Genomic DNA, 19,351 nt, shown 5'->3' with positions numbered 1-19,351 from the left:
AGACAATAATTAATAATTTTAGAGAACACTTTGATAAAATGAAAATAAGGATAATACGAAAATAGGTAAATTGGAAACTATTTTAGAGCTTCATCTACCATCTCTTTTAGACCTGCGACTGAAGGCTTCAGCACAATACATTATAATGCTGGTTTGAAATCAGGATCTGATTTCAATGAGGACTTAACTTCAATTTTTTGCATAATTTGGCACTACTTTGTAGAATTTTCGGAAATTAAAAATTAAAAAAAACACACATACACACACATTACACAATAATATGTCATTATAAATTCTGATCCATCCACTTGGAGTTTTCCCCTAAATCCACTCAAATTCAGTTTACTTTAATTTGTCCTTCTTCCTATTATTACTTTTAAAACTAAATTACACGTGAATAAATTGGCATGACTTTATTATCTATTCAACAATTTTAGCTGTATGTGACCGACTCATTCCTTCAGTTTCGATTTGCTAAAAGGTTTTATAATTTACGGTAATGGAAAGGTTTTTGTGTTTGTTTAAAGAATGGTAAATGGTTTGAATCAATCTCGTTAAGTGCTTTTGAACTGAGCTTTATTGCCTGTGTAGCGGTGTAGAGTGGATGAGTGTACATTGTGACCAAGCTACGACGGCTAACACTATTGCACTGATAACGAGTTTTGATAAACCTAACTATGTACATTTAAAATTTATCATTACTTTGATTAAAATTAAACAACAATAAAATAACTCACGTACACCACCCAGAAGGGTTGGTAGAGACCAACAAAGACTTCTATTAGGCTCGCTTTTACTTCATTTATACATCTACGCATGCATGCACTTATAAATATCCAAGTGCTATAAAGTTTACCTGCTGAATATTTTCTTATTGCTTTGTAAATGAAAGCTAATATAATGGATTTAGGGGCGTTACCTATTAATACTAATCAATTTTGTTCTGTGAGGGAAATATGAAGTTATGAAATACGCTCTCATTAGGTTGTAGATAGACGGATGAAGAATGCAATCATTTAAACCTTTAATAAGCAACTCGGTGCCCCATATAAGGCATAAACAAACATAAATAACTTCAATTGTTAGCTGCCTTATTGTTAACTTTAATTACATTTTGAATTAATTTTGTAATTAAAACGGAAGCTAAGGCGCGCCGCGTGAAGTTTAAGTGGCTGGAAACGGATCGACCCTGAGCGGGGTACGGGCACTGCGGGGGAGGGGGGATCTTTAGATGCAATCTCTAAGTGGATTAATTAATTCTGAGGTGCCAGTTATCTATGTTTTAAAGTAAAAGGTACCTTTTTACAACTTTACGTTCTTGTAAAAATCAACAGTATGCGACAATAAAATAAATCTTTGTAATCTGTATTTATTAGCAAGTAAGGTATATAGGAAAACATCGTGATGCAACCTGCACATATCTGAGAAGAAATTCAAAGATGTGTGAAGTCAACCAACCCGCACTTGGCCAGCGTGGTTGATTATGGCCTAATCACCCTTAACTTAGGGTAGGCTCCGAGCCCCTCGGTGGGGACGTATAGTGAGCTGACGATGAAAGTATATAGATAGATGAATTTAATATGTTATGCTAGCTGTCGCTTGCGACTCCATCCGCGCGGAATGAAAAAACTTAATTAGTTCCCAGCAATTATTTAAATTCTCACCTTTTAAACCTTCTCTAGACCTCCACGAACATTTCAAAACCAAGATAAGATAAATACGTTCAGCCGTTCTCGAGATTTAGCGAAACTAACGAACAGCAATTGATAATTTACATACATATAGATATGTATATGAAACTAGATGTAAGTTAGAATAACCCTGGAATTGTTTACACACTTGGATCGCTCTACATTTATATGCACATTTTATGCAAAGTGACAAACACTTACTTATACCTATTGCTTGTACGGCCATCGGTGAAATAGGTCACAAATACATATTTATTAAGAAATGACATGGAGTTGTCGTAATAAATTCGGGATAACTGGAACTTTATACGATTATGCAAGAATACCCTGTTGATATATCCAAGAGTTTGTTAATTTTGTTGAAAAAATAATTTTGGTATAATCAAGACAATCACATCGCAGCAGGATAATATGTAAATACTGCTACGTAATATAATAGTATTACGTAGTACTACGTCAATGATGCTAAACTTAAAATTTACACAATTATTTTTGTTTACCATACAGTACATTACTCACTGCGCGGGCGCAGTCATCCGGAGTTAGTATTGGCTTCCAACACAAGAAATCGCCAAAACAAAAAAAAAAACAAAAATGTAAAGTACTAGTAAGATTGGAAGATGAAAGAAGAGACAAATAACGATCAATTTCATGCAGCAAATAATAAAACAGTACGAAAAGTACTTGTGAAATCATATATTATTACCAGCTCAATTATAGCATTGCAAGATGGACACAACGTTAATTAACTTTATGTTTGAAATAAAAACTAAACATTTTTTGTTTTGTATGTATTCAACGAATTATTAGAATTCAAATCGTGTAACAGCGTCTTTAGTTTCGTCCGCGCTCGCAACAACGACGATTATTTTGCCCGTGCCGAATTCATAAGTGGAATTGATATGTCGTTAAATGTTTCATGAGGTGCAAGCATCACCTGGCCTGATGAAGAATAACGTATTCAGAACGCTTTTCAAAACAACACTCTGTCGGCGCTACATTATGCATGAGGCACTCCATTCGCTGATCCGCTCAGGACTCCCGTTCGCGGCTCGTTAAGCGCCTACATTACGAACAAACATTGATTTTCAAAGATTTATATTATTTGCAAACGTAGACTTTTACACGCGTACTTTATAGCGGCATAAAATAACATATGTTAATATAAACACAATATGAAACGATATGATTAAATTATTAACTCCGCATTGGTGCGTTTATTAAGCGTTGTTCTTACCTAATTTTTATTATGACTTATTTGAAAATTCAAAGGTCAAATACTTCGGTAAACAAGTTGGCGACGCCCATGCATTTTTGCTGACTCTAAAAGAGATTAAGACTCTATTTATTGATATGAAAATATGAGAATTATGTTCGTAGTATATTAGTTAGTGGAAATAATGTTTATCGGCCACTACTTTAGAAGAGCGGAGGGTGTTAGAAATGTAATATTAATGCACCGTCGTCCGGTAGAGTGCATTTACCTAATGGATCGCATGCATAGTAGGCGTATGTTGTTTACTTTGTAGGTTAATTTATAAAATGGTCCGGAGTGCCAAGCGGAACCGCGCATTAATTGAAAAGAAAGTCTATCTGTCAATTAATCTATTTATGTTGCGAGTATATTTGATAGAGTCGTCGAAAACTTGCACAAACAAACTTACCTATTACGACTGTTCCAATAAAAAAAAAAATGATGCGACACCTCGACGACGTTAGGCGAGAGTGGTATACATTACCGGAGTGGAAAAGTTAAAAAGCTTAAATGTATCCCGAGCTCGGCTAAAAGTGTCTGACAAAAGTTCGACTTCCATTTTAAAAAGCTCCATTACAAAACATCGAGATTCGCTTCCGCCACGTCGGTGACGGTGGCCGGGGAAGATGGAATTAAACTCGCTAAACTTTTCAATTTATTTTGTACGAAATCGAGCGTGGGTACGCGAATGGGATTTTCGTGAATATCGATGCGTCGCACCGAAGCAAGGGAAGGTGGGGGGCATTGTGGGTAGCATGTCACAGGGTCTGTGGACGATACGCACTCGCGATCGCGACCACCTGCTACGACGCAGACTCTGGCAATACGTCTTGGATGCCATGCGCAATACTGAGAATGAATTCGTTAACTATGTGTATGACGAATTAGTTTCTTGATGCTTTAAAATAAAAAAAATATATGTATTATACAATTAGAACGTTTCATAAAATGTTTGGTTATACGTATCTATTCTGTTCTTCAACTAAGTTTATCTCCAACTTTACAAATATAATTTTCAGGCACATATAACAGATATACATGCATATGTTACCTCCCTGGTAAATATAAAAATATTACATACTATACTAAATAAGATTACGAAAAAACTGAACTTTGCTTTTCAATTGTGTGTATTTAAAATTATATTTACAAACCATTATTACAGTATCCCAGTTTCCACCTTGTTGATCTAATCATGAAAATTTAAAACAATGTGTGAAAAAATACAAAGTATCAAGATATTCCTGTCATAGTTAAACACATACGGGTTCCTCCGCACTGAGCAAAGTAAGTTGAATTTGAGAAGAGTTGTAAGGCTTTGGCGCTGAGATAGTGCTTTTAGACCCTAACCCCGGGGGTGATGCAGTGGGTCCGCGAAGCTTCTTAAAATGTTTTCACTTATGTATATATGGGAATACATTACCCCCGGCCCGGCTTACTTGAGCGCACACTTACTTTTAACACAAAATTGAAGTGACGTAAAGCTTTCACTCGTCTCTCCTGTGTACGCTAAATTACATTTTATTCGAAATCCGAAACATACACTAGTACGTACAAACAGATTACTGCGCCTGTTTCCATAGAGAATGTATGAAATGTCTTTGAAATGTTTTTAAAGTCACGAAAAATAGCAATAGACACGCATACGTTTACTCAGGAATGCTAATATTCTTTCATAAACAATCGCTATCAAAGAAGATTATTGCCACAAGCGAGTTTTAGTGTAGTTTTATTTGTTATTTACGCACTTATCCAACTTATCTTTTATGTATCGAAGAGTAAATTTAAAGTACTTCATAGGGATTAAATGTTCTCAGTATCTTAAATACAGTATTAAAACTCAATTTGAAACGTTATTAGGCAAACAAAAAAGTTGTGATGACGCTATTACACTAAGCGCTTTGACGTCTGAAAAGCTTGATGCGTAATGAAGAGAGCGTTTTGTATCTCGTGCTCGCCATTACTAATAATCACTTAGCTTAATTACAGCTTTAATTACCACCGATGTGGCCGGTTCAAATTACGTACTCTAAAACGCATTAGCGCCTGACAGCTGGAGATTATCCGTCCAGGAGTCGACGGCCGGTCGCGTCCGCAACGGAGTACTAATGAAATTTAATGAGCCTCAATCGTTGACAACTTAATGAAGGAACCATTCAGAGTACGACGAAACTCGGCCAAAAACAAACAATGCGCGATCGTCTCGACAAACTTCTCCATTCACTTACCCAGGCCACATCGAGCCTTCCCTTTGTGCGCTATGCTATGTATTTTCTTTATATGTAAAGCTTTTAATGCGATTGCGTCGCTAAAAGGTTTCGCCGTGTTCGACATAGAGTGCCGAACATTGTATCACTAATACAACAGATAATGTTTATGGATGCATTTTTTGCTTACTTTATTTTTAGAATATTTACTTATAAAAACATTTTAGTATGTCATCTTACTTAAGTACTTAAGCAATATTTGCCTAAATATATTTGAGAATTTACTTAAAACGAGCAATACATGTTTTGATTACGGCTTAAAATAGTAATAGCAATTGTTATTCTCTTTACTTAGGTAATTAGACTATGACAACGATATTCTGACAAAGATTAGGGACATTAAAATTGATATGAATAATAACTCTTAATTTAATTATTCTCATCAATCTATTATCTGTTGTGAATACAATTTGTGCTGAAAATGGATGGTATTGATTTATTAATCTTGAATATAAAATAGACTTAGAGACTGTTATAAATTTATACTTGCTAAATATATTTAGAATTATCTTTATATATATAATTCTTCTGTGAGTGTGTATGTCACTGAACTTCTCTCAAACGACTGGACCGATTTTGATGAAATTTTTTGTGTGTGTTCAAGGGGATCTGGGAATGGTTTAGATTCACAATTTTCATCAAATATTAACTTCATATTAATTTATTCAAATTAAAGACGCGTAGACAGGACAACGTCTGTCGGGTCCGCTAGTCTATATATATAAAAGAAAGTCGTGTTAGTTACACCATTAATAACTCAAAAATGGCTTTACCGATATGGCTGAAAATTGGTTATGAGGTAGCTTAGAGCCAGGAGACGGACATAGGATACTATTTATTCTTTTTTTTTCGAATTTATGCCTTGAAGAGCTGCTTTTTATTTAACTTATCTATATATTAAGTTTTTTTATATATCCACGCGGACGAAGACGCGAGCGACAGCTAGTTTTTGTTAAAAGTAGTTATTAATCTTTGAAAGAGATTCAAATTAAAAATGAAAGTGTTGAGTAACCATGTGTAGTGTATTTTAGTTATACTTTTATCATTTCATCACTTACGATTACAGTAAATAAAATTAAATTAACGCAATTACAGTCCGTACGATTATTCCGTAACAATATTATTTTGTAATTTAGTAGATGGCGTATTTAGGAATGACAATAGCGTGTAGTGAGTTTCTTGTTAACTGATTAGAGGCAGGCGAGTGGTGTCATCTCGGAACGTTCCAATTACCGGGAGTTGAGGAGGGATGCGGCGGGGCGAGGGGCAGCTCGGGACGGAGGGGGAGACGGGGTGCGAATGATCCATTTCGAAAACTAATTTAGAGTTGGCAACTAAACAAAGAGCACTCCTCGCTGATAATAATTAACGCCTGTGGTAAAGTTCCACTAAGTCTGCCGGTTGAGCCCCGCTATGGCACCCGCTAAAGTAATTTAAATGTTATTTTTTCCGGTGTGTGAATAATTAAGTTCATTAAATTATAAGCTAAAGATAACTTTTTTAATTAGAAATCCGAGTGTTGAGCTGTAATTGTGTTTCGTTCGAGTTTCCTTATTTCAGTTTTTTTTAATTAACTTTGTAGATTGATAAGCCGATAAAGTTGTGTTAATTAAGATGTTGCAGATTTCGGTCATAACAAGTAACAACTACTATTGTGTAATTATTTAAACACATATAACACTGCCTCGTGGTTTTACTCGTCGCGTCTACCTTAATTCTAAAACAGTTTAATGTTGTATAGCGTTTTTGTTGTCTATTAATTATAGTTAACAGGAAATAATATAACCCTTTATGCTTTAGGAAAATGATTATTTATATTACGTGAAAAACATACGAAAAAAAATATTTCCGGTGTTAACATATAAATTATCGATGCAACTTTTTTCATTTCTGTGCAACCTGTGTTTATATAATATTCGGCACAAATAGTTTATGCTTTAAAATATCTCAGACTTACTAATATTATAAATGCGAAGGTTTGGATGTATGTATGGATAAATGAATGAGATACTATCTCCAGAACGGCTTAACGAATCTCGATGAAATTTGGCATAGATGTACAGCCTTGATAAATTCACAATGGAGGATATATTTAGTCTTAAGTACAGGAAGAATTAATGGTACAGTGTAATTTTTATGTGTGTTGGGGTTGCCAACTTAAAGAAACTTGGAAGAAGAGAGAATGCTTGAACATGTAAATGTAATGTCTTTTTAATTATACAATTTTGATAAACATACAACAAATAGAAATACGACTTAATATTTTTGAAATATGCAGTATATATAAAACTGTAACAATCACTTTATCTGAATCATACATTATTGCTAAGATGCCACGTCTCCCGTTTTAGGAACGGCGAAGTAACAAATCAATATTTGGTTTGAGTGCTTTTTCGTGCAATGTAGAAGCTTTTATCTGGACAACGGCCGCGACAGGGCAAACACTCGGCCACGGAGACATTCGCCGACATGACGCGGCTCCTTTAACCGACTGCTCCACACCCGAATACTGTTTTTCATTAAGTTAAACTATAAGATACAAACTAGTTGATTTATTTCAACCGTGATATATGAAATGCAAGCTATAGTATGCCTATATTTGGTTTTACTAATGATTTTTGCACTTCATTTAATACATTACGGACAAGCATACTTTCTGTAGAGTACGGAACTACTTTTTACTTATAGAGCTGATGGAAATTATGTAGATTAAAAGGGGGAGAATTAAATGCTACTCAGAATAATTGGTTACTTACTTAGTTTATCTGGACGTAGACTTTCTTATCAACACAGTTGTGCTAGAGACCGGGCCGTGTTGGGCCGGGCCGAGCGATACTTACGCTAAATCCTAATTAACTACTTGATTAGATGCGGAATAAGAAGCTCGTAATCTTAATTGGTATTTTTAATCAAAGTTCTTCGAACGCTCTGTGTTTATTCTTGCGAGCACGACCGTTATGTTTGTTAATTTATAATAAACTTATTTAAATGTAAATTACACAGAGCCGAGCTGTGTAACAAATTATCTAATTTCATGTATATTACACGCTTAATTAGGATGGACTTTTATCAAATGAACGATACGGCAATAAAAAGGTTATGAGTTACGCTATGATTTCTCTCTGAGACGTAACGCCCTAGAAATGCTCGCATTAAACGAGGAATTAAGGTATTTCTTTATTAATACTGTGAAACACTAATTGCTCGGTGCCTTCGTTTAATCGTAACGCCCTCCGTAGATACTGACCAGGGCTGTACTTTCTACGAATTTAATTAATTCGTTTTCATTTCTATTTAACAACAATTCATATAACTAATGCATAATTATTAACTATTAAACTTCGTTTGCCAGTATAATGTTGAGACCTGTTTTAACTGTATATTGATTTACAATCTTTTATGGAGGTTTCTAAGGCCTGTATATTAATAAAAATCCATCAGGCATACGACAGAGGTGTCTCGTTTGACCTTTACCTGACAGTAAATTATACTTTGATCTTGTAGCAAATACTTTTGCATTATTTACGAAGCTGTCAAGTAATTTTCCTAACGGCATTAGCATTGCCATTTATTTTATTATAAGAAGCTTTAACTCTGAAATAATAGCTGTTCTATTTAAAAAATATTTTCTGGAAAGGTAATATTTTGGTACGATGATAAATTTTTATGTGCTGTCTTGATTTAATGATTTTGTGTGGTTACAATTTAAGAAAATATTTTCGAATTACGACAGCTATATTTACGTAGTTTTGCGAAATAACTCAAACTGTGAAATTTGATTTCTAATTTATTTATATCATATTTACTATACTAATTAGTAAGTATTAAGAATAAATAACATGATAATATTGTACTATCGCATATACATTATCAAATATAATTATTACGTGTATATCTACATAATTACGCGTGCTTCTTAACTACTAATAAGTCGTGTTTTACCTTCGCAGTCATATTGCAATATTGAAATAGCATTAGTACTGCGCAAACACACGTACTTTATGGAGTAGTTAATCTCTCGAGAGTACCGGAGTACTAAGTGAACGCAACACAAAGGCCCAACTGATATTTGTACAGCTCGTCATTAACAACGCCAGTTTAATTGGTGGCCTGAATACGGCCCTGGCAGGCAATTACAGAACCTATTACTTATTAACTTTCAACCGCCCTTAATGGTTTCCGTATTACAAGTTAAGCTGAAACGCTTCGGAAATATGCAGCATTCATGTTCACAGTAGGTTAAGGTAATTAAATTATTTACATTCTCGGCTCTGACATTTAATTGCTTGCGGAATATGTAAAATCATTTAATACTCGGGTGTGGTAAATATCAAGTTAATTTTGTATGATTCACAGTGTATTTAGTTGGGGATTTATTGTTCAAAACAATTAACTATGCATGGAAGTACTTTGATCTATTAGTTTTCAATTCATGATATAAACAGAGTTAAGCTATTAAACTGTTTACAGTTTAAAATGTTTTTAACATTGTTTAGGGAAATGTGGTCGAATGATTAAATTATTAATTTAGATACGAGTTATTGTCAGAGCTATTAATAAATCTACTCTAGATATATAACAAGCCAAATATATAGTATGTTTTGAAAAAAAAATATGACCGTTATAAAGGTTAAATACATCATGCAACAATTTTAAATTTTTAGAAATATATTACGTTTACTTCTACCAATATTTGTAGCATACATTTTGAAATACCTCAGCAAATCTGTCGTGGTTGGCCTACGTAATTTCCAACAGTGTAAATATGATTACAAAGCTTGTGATCTATGCGCGTGCGCAACATAAATTCTGCTGTTATTCCTTACTACTGACATCTGCGCTGATTGTGCATTTAGCTGGAGCAATGAAAATAATATTATAATTTATTTTATTTGTTGTTAAAATCGATTTGATATTTAGGCAAACATACATACAATATATCAAAAATGTCAATAATTATTAATTTTTAGATTATGTTGAATTTCTTCAACAATAGTTTTACTTACAGGAAATTAACATAACTATTACGTCAAAAATTGAATAAACCAACGAGCCATTACACAGCTTAAAACAAATGTTAACTACAGAACAATTAAAAATAAACAAAAATGCGTTTGGAAGTGTTACGGGTTGGTCGCGGGCGGGCGCGTGTACTACAATAGTGTTACACAAGTCTGTTGCAGCTCAGTAAGTGGCTACAATAAAGCTCTCGGTCCATTAAGCTTCCGCTAGTGCGCCGTTCGCCAGATAACGAGACCCGTGGCGGCCGCAGCAGCCGCACACATAATTTATACCGTCCGAGCTCGTTAAAAACTTATAAAGACGCGCATTGTTAGCGGGGCCAATATTCGCGTTTATCCGAGGATATACGACCGGTCTAACGACTGTTCGCCAGTTTCGTGTGAACCATTGCGCAAACGATGCTACAGCCGTGAAACTGATACTTAGTAGTCGCTAGTCGCCGGCGCCGTCTTCTTTTTTATTGCCCATCTCTATGTGCCTCCGATGTGCTATTTAATAAGCTCCTAGAAGTGTTACTTGCTGGATGTTAATGTGTTTGGATCTGTTACGATACTGAGTAGCTTAACGATAAGAATATCTAGGAGTTAGTACGTCTAATGGCCAATTTCAAGCTAAAAGAAAATTACGCGGCCATAAAAGTCATGGATTTACTTATAAGTCGTATAGTTTTCTAGCTCTATACATATTTGAGCAGGTGAAGAGTATGGTCGTTAATTAATATACTTCAACATTGTATGTATTACATTGTGCAAAATATAAAGTAATCTTACTAATATTGTAAATGCGAATGTTTAGATGTTTGTTTGAAGGTATCTCCAGAACGACTGAACGGATCTTGAAGAAATTTAGCATACATATAGAAGGTGGTCTGGAAGAAGACATAGGCTATATTAGGTTATTTTTAATTCCGCGCGGAAGTAGTCGCGGGCGACAGTTATACATATAGTAAAGGAATGTCAATACGTCAGTAGTCAGTAGTATAGCAGCGCACACGCGAAAAGCAGGGGTAATGGAAAATCCGTGTGGTGATTCAATCTGCCGCGAAGCTTTTAGGCCGACCAGTCGAGTGCTTCGTTTTACACTTAGTTTGTATGCGAGCAATTACTGACCCCAGCTATATGCGCCAATTTAGATTTTTATAGTATGCATTTGGAAAATGCTTTTTCTATTGCAGTGTACGTCATTCTAGGATCATGCTTTTTGGAAGATGTAACTGGCACATGCACTGATCCCTATTTATATATTTTTTTTCTTGTATCACATAGGAATAAACGTAAGTATAGATATAAGGTAGTAAAACGGTAATATCTCAAACGGTATAGTTTATTACTTTGCCAAAATTTAAATTGCTAATAGTTCACACAACTTTAATAAACTGAATAAAAATAACACATACTGGTATAATAAAAAATTGTCTTGAGCTGTGATTAAAATTAATTTCTTTTCAGACAGTACGAAGCAAACTGATAAAATATTCGTCGAACGGCTCCAATAAAGAGCGCATCGGGTCAGAGCGGAGCTAACAATGTCTTAACTAATTCTGTCGAAGGCCGGCGGCGGCGGTGTCCCGGCTCAGAGCGGGGCAGCGGGCCCGGGTCGCGTGGGCTTCGCTAAACACAAATCAACACCGATTCTCCATTTGTTAGACACGGGAATGTAATTATGGCCGGAACACTTGGAGGGGCCCGTCTGCAACCGCTCCCCACGTCATTCAGGCTTTTACTTCGCACTCCAACAACGATCTTCACTTTGCTCTCTTGATGTGCTGCCAAACTTTTTGATAATATCGATTTCATCATTCGAAACTACGCGTAAACAATTATTTTAATTGGTATAAAAGAGGATTTATTTAAATATCGGGACACATTAACGTAACATATTTTCTAAAATTTTTCAAAAAGGGGTACAAACTCGAAATCCTACAAATGTAAATTTATACGTAAACTTTGCTAGTATTACCAACTATTGTTCAAAAAATAACTGTTATTTCTTACTACTTATTAAGTTTCCGATCATTTATAATTTAAAAAGCAATTACATTAAATTTCTCAAAACTGTCGAGCACTCATTTTTTGATCAAGTCTCGTTGCCATTTAAATTTTAAAGGAAATTATTAACAACAGGTTCTACTACTGTTGGTTAATTCAGAAATGTTTAATCGAGTTTTAAAATTGACTCATTTTCTTTTTTTCCCCTCATATGGAAATGTAAACAGGTCACGCATTTAAATTGGCCATAAGTATATTGCGTATTCATTGCCACACTCGATTATATTGTGATTAAATTAAATTTATTTTCAATATGGCAAGAATTTTAGTGGTATTGCAATGTCACATAATGACATTTTATGTCGGCTTAATTAAATGGCTTTACGTGTAAGCTGAAGTGATTTAGGATATAATAAAAAGAGTAGGTATGTCGTCCGCGGGTAGCGGGGACCGGGTAGCGGTGGAGGTCCGCGTGACACGAGTTAAACTAAATTAATAAACTTGCAGCAGTCTCGGGCTTTATTAAAAAACACTCATTAAAGCTGAGGAAAAGTAGGTAAAGTCGCCGGCGGGGACAGAGCCGCTAATTGCACAGCCTTTATTGCTTAAATAAAGTTTTAGTGGGGGAACACAAGTTTTAATTAAAAATGTGAGAATAGTTTTTAATAAAGGACGGGCTCTGTGCGCGTATATTGCGAAACTTTAAGCGATACGCTTAGCTTGCAGGAAGTCCGCCGCGCGGCGGACTGCGGGACAGCTTACACCCTGTAATACTGTTTATATTATACTATTGCTTGTTTCTTCTTTCCCTTATTCGATAAGGCATTATTGATTTTGATACTGTTGTCGTATTACAAAATGGTGAATCTCTATGCATTGATTGGAAGATTGAATTGATTTGTAAGAGGCTATATGTTCATTCTTTCAGACATCGTGTGCTTGTAGACTTGACTCGTTGATAGATGTCCATCTAGTTAATTATCATGGTAATTTTTAATGTATGTATGTACAACACCTTTTCGTAGGTGACAAATGGCATGAGTAACGGGAGAAACTAATAATGCCCGTGATTTACGCCCACCCTTGTTATTACGAGTCATGTGAAATGTAATTTCGCCATGCGTGTAGTTGGGCACACACACACGGGGCGTCGGTGTGTGCAATACGTTTAATAAAGGAGGGACGCGAAGTAAATCCTTCAATTTCGCCGGCACACAGCGGCGTATTCTCGTTAACCGTGGCAATAAGTTAAACGGGCCCGCTGCCCGCTACCCGCTTTCCGCGCGCCCAAGTCCGCGCTCGCCGCCCGGCGCCTGCCGCCCGCGCCCCTTCAGGAAATTAAAAAAGGTCTTGAGTCAGTAAGGCGAAACGACCGACTCACTCGCTAGCCGCACTCGACTCACTTTCTCACTTCAACAGATCTTCGGCTTGACCATGCTTTGTTTTCATTAAAGTAACCGAACGCCTATCTTTCAAAGCTTCATCATTCGCACATGGAAAACAGACCGATAAATTTTCAAACGGAAAGTTTAAAACGGCTAAACACCGGTGCTGGAGAAATACGTAAGTATTTAGACATTCCCAATGTGCGTGATTTTGACCAGAAATGCCGTATAATCCTTCTATTTGTAACTGCAGACTCGTAAACACTTTTTACACAATTTCACACATATATATTTTTACTAAGAGATTTGATAAACTTAGTTTAACTACTAATAGTGTGGGAGTTAGAAAACTATAACTAGAAAACTTACATCAACAATAGTTTTCTTATATACAATTGAGACGGAGTGGAGATGGGCTGATGGAATCTGTTATGTCGTCACGGCACTCGGTTTTGAAAACCACTAATTATTGCGCTTGTCCTTCAAAAGGAAACGCCATTAGGGTTCCATTAATGGGGTTTGAGCAACAATGTAGGGTTGTCAACAGTGCGCGGCCACGCGGCAAATGGATTTCGTCCGAACACTATAAACTACGCTATCTATGCTATCTACCAATAAATTATGATCAGTGATTTTCATAACGTTCACGTAGATTTATTGCAGATACAGTATTGATAAAATCAGTTTTGTAATTGAATTAAAAAGATACCCTTTTAGATAGGTACATACATCTACTTTATTTTTATTATATAAAAATGCCAAATACAAGAACTTACTTATTTTAAGTAAATAGGTTAGAGATATAAAGTTTCCATTACTGCTCTTGAAATATAAAAAGCGAATATTCCTTTCTTTTAGTGTGACAACACACAGCAGGTATGTATTCATTGATTAATTATATTCTATCCGATATTGAACTAAGTTGTAACATTTAATTGCTTTACATGGCATTTAATTTAATTTAAAATTTAAAGAGGTTTTGTGTCAGTAATAAAACGAGGATGGTATTAAGTCTGGAGTAATGTAGGCGGTCGGTTTTAATCAAAGTTCGTTCATTCCGAACTTTGGTCGGCAGGCGGGCGCGCAGCAATAGCGGCCGGCCGCAATATCTGCAGAACAAAGAATACATACGTTCCCTTGCAATCCTAACGCCCGCGCCGCGCCCCTCCGCCTGCACTCCTAATTAGATGTTCGATGAAAGTGTAATCAGACGTCGGCCTGCGCCAGATCCGGCGCGTAATTAAACGGCGCAGGCGAAGAGTGATTTATTAATAGAAAAGCTCCAGCCGTAATGAAATACTGAGCGGACAATGGCGCCGGGGGCCGGGGGGCGGACTCTGCAAATTATTATCTGCAATTCTCAACGTCGGTGCATGATCATCGCATCGCGCGGCTCGCGATTCTTTCCTAATCCGTTGACCGCGGCATAACCATTCACAAGTCAGTGGTTTACACCGCATGTACGGAACTGCGACGTTCGCGGTCCAACCGAACGGTCCGCTCCCAGCGGGGAGGACGCATGGAGGAATATAAATTTGTCGGCGAGGGAATGTAAAGAAGATTGGTTTCCGAAAGGGGTGCGGAGGAAAGGGGCGGAATTGAATTTAGGCCGGAATCCACTACCGGGAAAGAGTTTTTGATATTTCTTACCTATGTAGTGTGACTTGATACAGAACCGATCGTCTTTATTATCGATTCCCACATAATTCTGATCGGTTCCGATATCTGATTCGACGAAGCGCGGCCAATTTGAAGATTGGACTTTTTTCTAGTGTAGCGCGATTACGTTTCCAATTAGAGCATTAGTGTTCCGAGCCCATCATTATATTAAAGTGTTGTTCCGTTCCACCCCGTGTTCGGGCGCCCGCCCTCGGCTCCTGGCGCCGCGGCTGCACTCGTCGCTTGCTCGTCGGCTCATTCCGCCGTGAGCTTCTACTCAGTGTGCACGCGTTCGCGCTGTCTCTTGGATACGCAAACTTTACTCGATTTTCACATATTTTCATACATTGAAACGTTTCATTGTATGAAATCTTTCACAATATATTTATTCTTGAATTTTAATTGTATTATTAACATTATTTTCGTTTTATTAATGCATTAAAATAAAAACATTGTTAAGTCTGTTGTTATTTGGAAACGATTACAGCCGTAAATCCTGCTGAAAGTGACAATTGAAGTGGACAAGAAAATTTAGTTGTGTGCCCATTAAAAACATTTCTGTGTGTAAGTGTAAAAGACAAAGTTGTCTGAAAGATTTATCGCTTGTGTTTGTCTTGGACGTCAAGGAGTTTTCCTATAACTGGTAAGTTTAACACTTTTTTCTATTATAAACTATCGTACTTAAACTCTATAAATAAGTACACCTAAGATTATTTACTCTATTATATTTATATTTAATTCCTTTTGAACCTTATTTTCTTTATAATAATATTATGTAAAGAACAGTAAAAATAGTAGTACCATTACAATGGTCTGATTTATTTTAAGTATTTAACTTTTTTGTACCGTAAAAATGCCGAAGTACAAAAAAAACGAAGATTTATTTACTTGTAATACTAGAGTCTAAAAGTTTTTTTAGTAAAGTTATAATTATTATTTTTTTAATACGTTAATTAAACCATAGTCACTAAATTTACTGGCAGTTTGCCTTTTATTTGAAAAAAAAGTTACAAAATAGTACATGTATTAGCAACATCGTATGCGGCCACACGATTCCGCATAATGAGTTACCGCGCTCGCTTGTTATTTTAATTATTGTGTCTTAATTAAAGTCAGAGGTCTTGAAGGCGTCCGTCTACGGCTCACAAATTTATCGATAATCATGTACTTTGCCCTTACTAACAATGTAACAATGCCAAAATTAAACTAACCCAAAATGTTTTATAGAAAACTTATGTAGGTTTGGTAAATTTTTATTGACTTTGACAGATCGATTATTTAAATTATAAAAAAAATCTTGGATACTGATTTTAGATTAACAGTCTATTTAATCGTTCTTTGGTCACATGACAGTTAATGATATTGTAAAATTTTATGTTTTTTAAAACGTATTCCATTCGGTATTCCATGGTGTAGATAGACTAATACACTGTCCGTTGTTTTTTTTAATATCCTATAGTACGCATTATATCTAGATGTTTAATTTATTCAGTCAAATATTAATATCATTAAATGCGTCTGTAATATTATGAATAAGTAAATATTATAATTAACCATTATAGTCACGATTAATTCAACGTTATGAGGTCGTTGTTCTGTTTTAAAAGCCATCACGTGGCCGCTAAGTTTATTTAATATGGCACGTAATTAAGCAATTGAAGATAAGAACTTTTAATTAAAACTATACTGGGATTTTCTTATCGTGGTAACATATAAACAAAATAATAACTGACTGGCGATATCTTGAAATGCGTCAGAAAGAAATTAAAAAAAATAATTAAGTGATGATGTAACAAGATTATTAATTACTTTAATTACAAGGAAATATAAAAAGAACAGAATTTGCGAACTCGTAATTACATATTCATAATTTTGTTGTAATAAATAATGTATTTTCATTAAATAACACAGTAATAATTAGTGTTATAATTTCTGAGTGATGTTAAAAAGTAAACACCAAGTTAATCTTTTATTAATATGAAAAATAATTGGACGAAATTTTAAATATTAAAAAAAGTTTTCATCTTTGACTTTGAATAAAAATTATCTAACGATTTGAGGAAAAAATAAATTAATTTAAATTAAAAAAAAAACGAGTACAATTAATTATGTAATTACAATAGCACTTGGGATCATCAGCATCAAATTAGTTCTTAAAATTGCTTTAATACGTGCTATATTCGTGGAGCAAACTAATTAACGTTTCACAATTAAGGTATGAGAACAGGCTTCGCATTGTCTCTCCCAATTATAATTGATTCTATTAACTAAGCTTCGCCCATAATTGAAAGTAGACAGTGTCTGTACAAGGGGTGGGGGGAGGGTAAGGTAATTACAAGATCCAATTTAGAATTGCCAACTCTACACTTCGCTGTTAGTTTCAAACAAAAGCTTAATTAATTAAGTCGGGAACAATTAAGTTCACTGCCGTAATATTCTCAGCGATTACGTTGAATTCGATGGATTTTGTAGACGTCGGTAATTACCGTCGGGCCTCGATTCAGATTGTATCCGAACCTAATACGACACACATTCATTAATTAAAACAGTGAACGCAAACATTTCAGCTAATTGGCAAATCTTGTAATTAATTTAATTACTGAAAGAGCGCGCGCGGTTTATTGATCAATAAAGATACTATTACTATTTGAAGGTAGTGCAATTTAATTTGATAGAAATCAACCAAGTAATTTTCTAATAGTTAAGTTTTTATTGCTATTAATAACTTTATAGCTTCGTGTTAACCGTATTACGTAAACATTTATAATAATATTTTTCCCACAAGTAGAATTTAGATTAATATTAAGGTTTAATTTAGTGCTGATTATTATTATAGGAAAAACGACACTAATACTATTATCTCATAGCTTTATGTATATATTTGCTATAACTGTAATTGTTTGCACGAATGTTGCACTGATAACTGTTTTCACGAAAGTAAAGGTCAGCAACGGCGGTGCGCACGAAGCACGGATTTCGCTGCCGCAAGGAGGCTTTTGTTTATCGCACGGTCGGCATTAGGTCGCATTAGTTCGTGATATCGTTTCGCTGCGCGTTTCGAAGCTGTCAATTTGAATGTATAGGCCGCAATAAATCAGAGGTGTCGGCGGTGAGCCGGGGCAAGCCGGGAAGGCCCGGGCGGGCGGGCTACGTAACGAGACACATTTCCGGGCATATCCTTCCAATTAGCGCGGCGCGGCTAGGCGGCGGCGAGCGCCGGACACCTCCGCTCGTTACCCTCCCGCCTCGTTACGAGAATTGTTTGTTCGAGTATGTAAAAATGTGTTTATTTGCACGTACGCCCCGGGTTAAAAAATATATGAAAAGACCCTTTTAAGACTTTTAATGATTTCCCCGGCAAAGGGAAATTGGGTTAGTTATTTTCCCCGGGGTTGGCCCTCGTTAAGTTTTAATGGGGTAGCTAGCTACGACGTAATCAAACGTGCTTATTTAAGTTAACGACGCTTACAAGTCCGCGTGGCCCGTTGTCAATAGGAGTTGTTTGAATGAGGATCGTTGGCGCCCGACCGCTCGATTCTCAAGTCGCGAGCGGCGAGCTGTACATGACGTTCGCTTAGGGAATGTTTTTTTCCTGCGAGCGCCATATAAGAAATATGTTAATCCATGTCGAGTCAGAAGCAAGCTTTCCGGTACAGTCTCTTTATAGGCAGAACACCTAATTAATCTTCAGTAAAACGTCGACTTTGCTAGTTTTTGCCTGGAACTCGCCTCATTAGACCAACGAGGCACGTTGATTACATTCTGCAGCGCTTATTAGCGCAAACTCTCATTAGGGGCCACTATTGTTGTAATTAAACAACAAGTAACATTGATTCAGATAACTATGACTGCTTTATAGAAAATTGGCCTCTATTCCGTAGCGATAGCGGCGAGAATATCTCGCTTTGGAGGGGGCAATAAATTTGCGTGAATTTAATTAACAACTCAATAGTTTCAGAGAACGAACGGCAAGGGAGGGGAGGGGGGTTCTCGCATCGTCTGACATGATTCCATTGTTATACGCGGCAATGTAAAAAATGGAGGTTTATTTAGAAGTGGCTTGCACAATAACGTTTAGGTGGGT

General features: G+C 35.9%; 1 protein-coding gene across 1 annotated transcript in view; it reads left to right on the top strand.

Moving 5' to 3' along the window:
• The first annotated feature begins 15,540 nt into the window (after nt 1–15,540).
• Nucleotides 15,541–19,351, top strand: part of LOC106123536 (LIM domain only protein 3) — a 41,815-nt gene continuing 38,004 nt past the window's right edge. The window contains exon 1 of the mRNA XM_013319931.1: nt 15,541–15,910. The gene's annotated coding sequence lies outside the window, so the exon portion shown is untranslated. The remainder of the gene's footprint in view (nt 15,911–19,351) is intronic.

The sequence above is a fragment of the Papilio xuthus genome, unplaced genomic scaffold (assembly GCF_000836235.2).
Source record: "Papilio xuthus unplaced genomic scaffold, Pxut_1.1 DF826115.1, whole genome shotgun sequence".
In the NCBI taxonomy this organism is placed as follows: Eukaryota; Metazoa; Arthropoda; class Insecta; order Lepidoptera; family Papilionidae; genus Papilio; species Papilio xuthus.
This window is presented reverse-complemented; position numbering and strand designations above follow the sequence as displayed.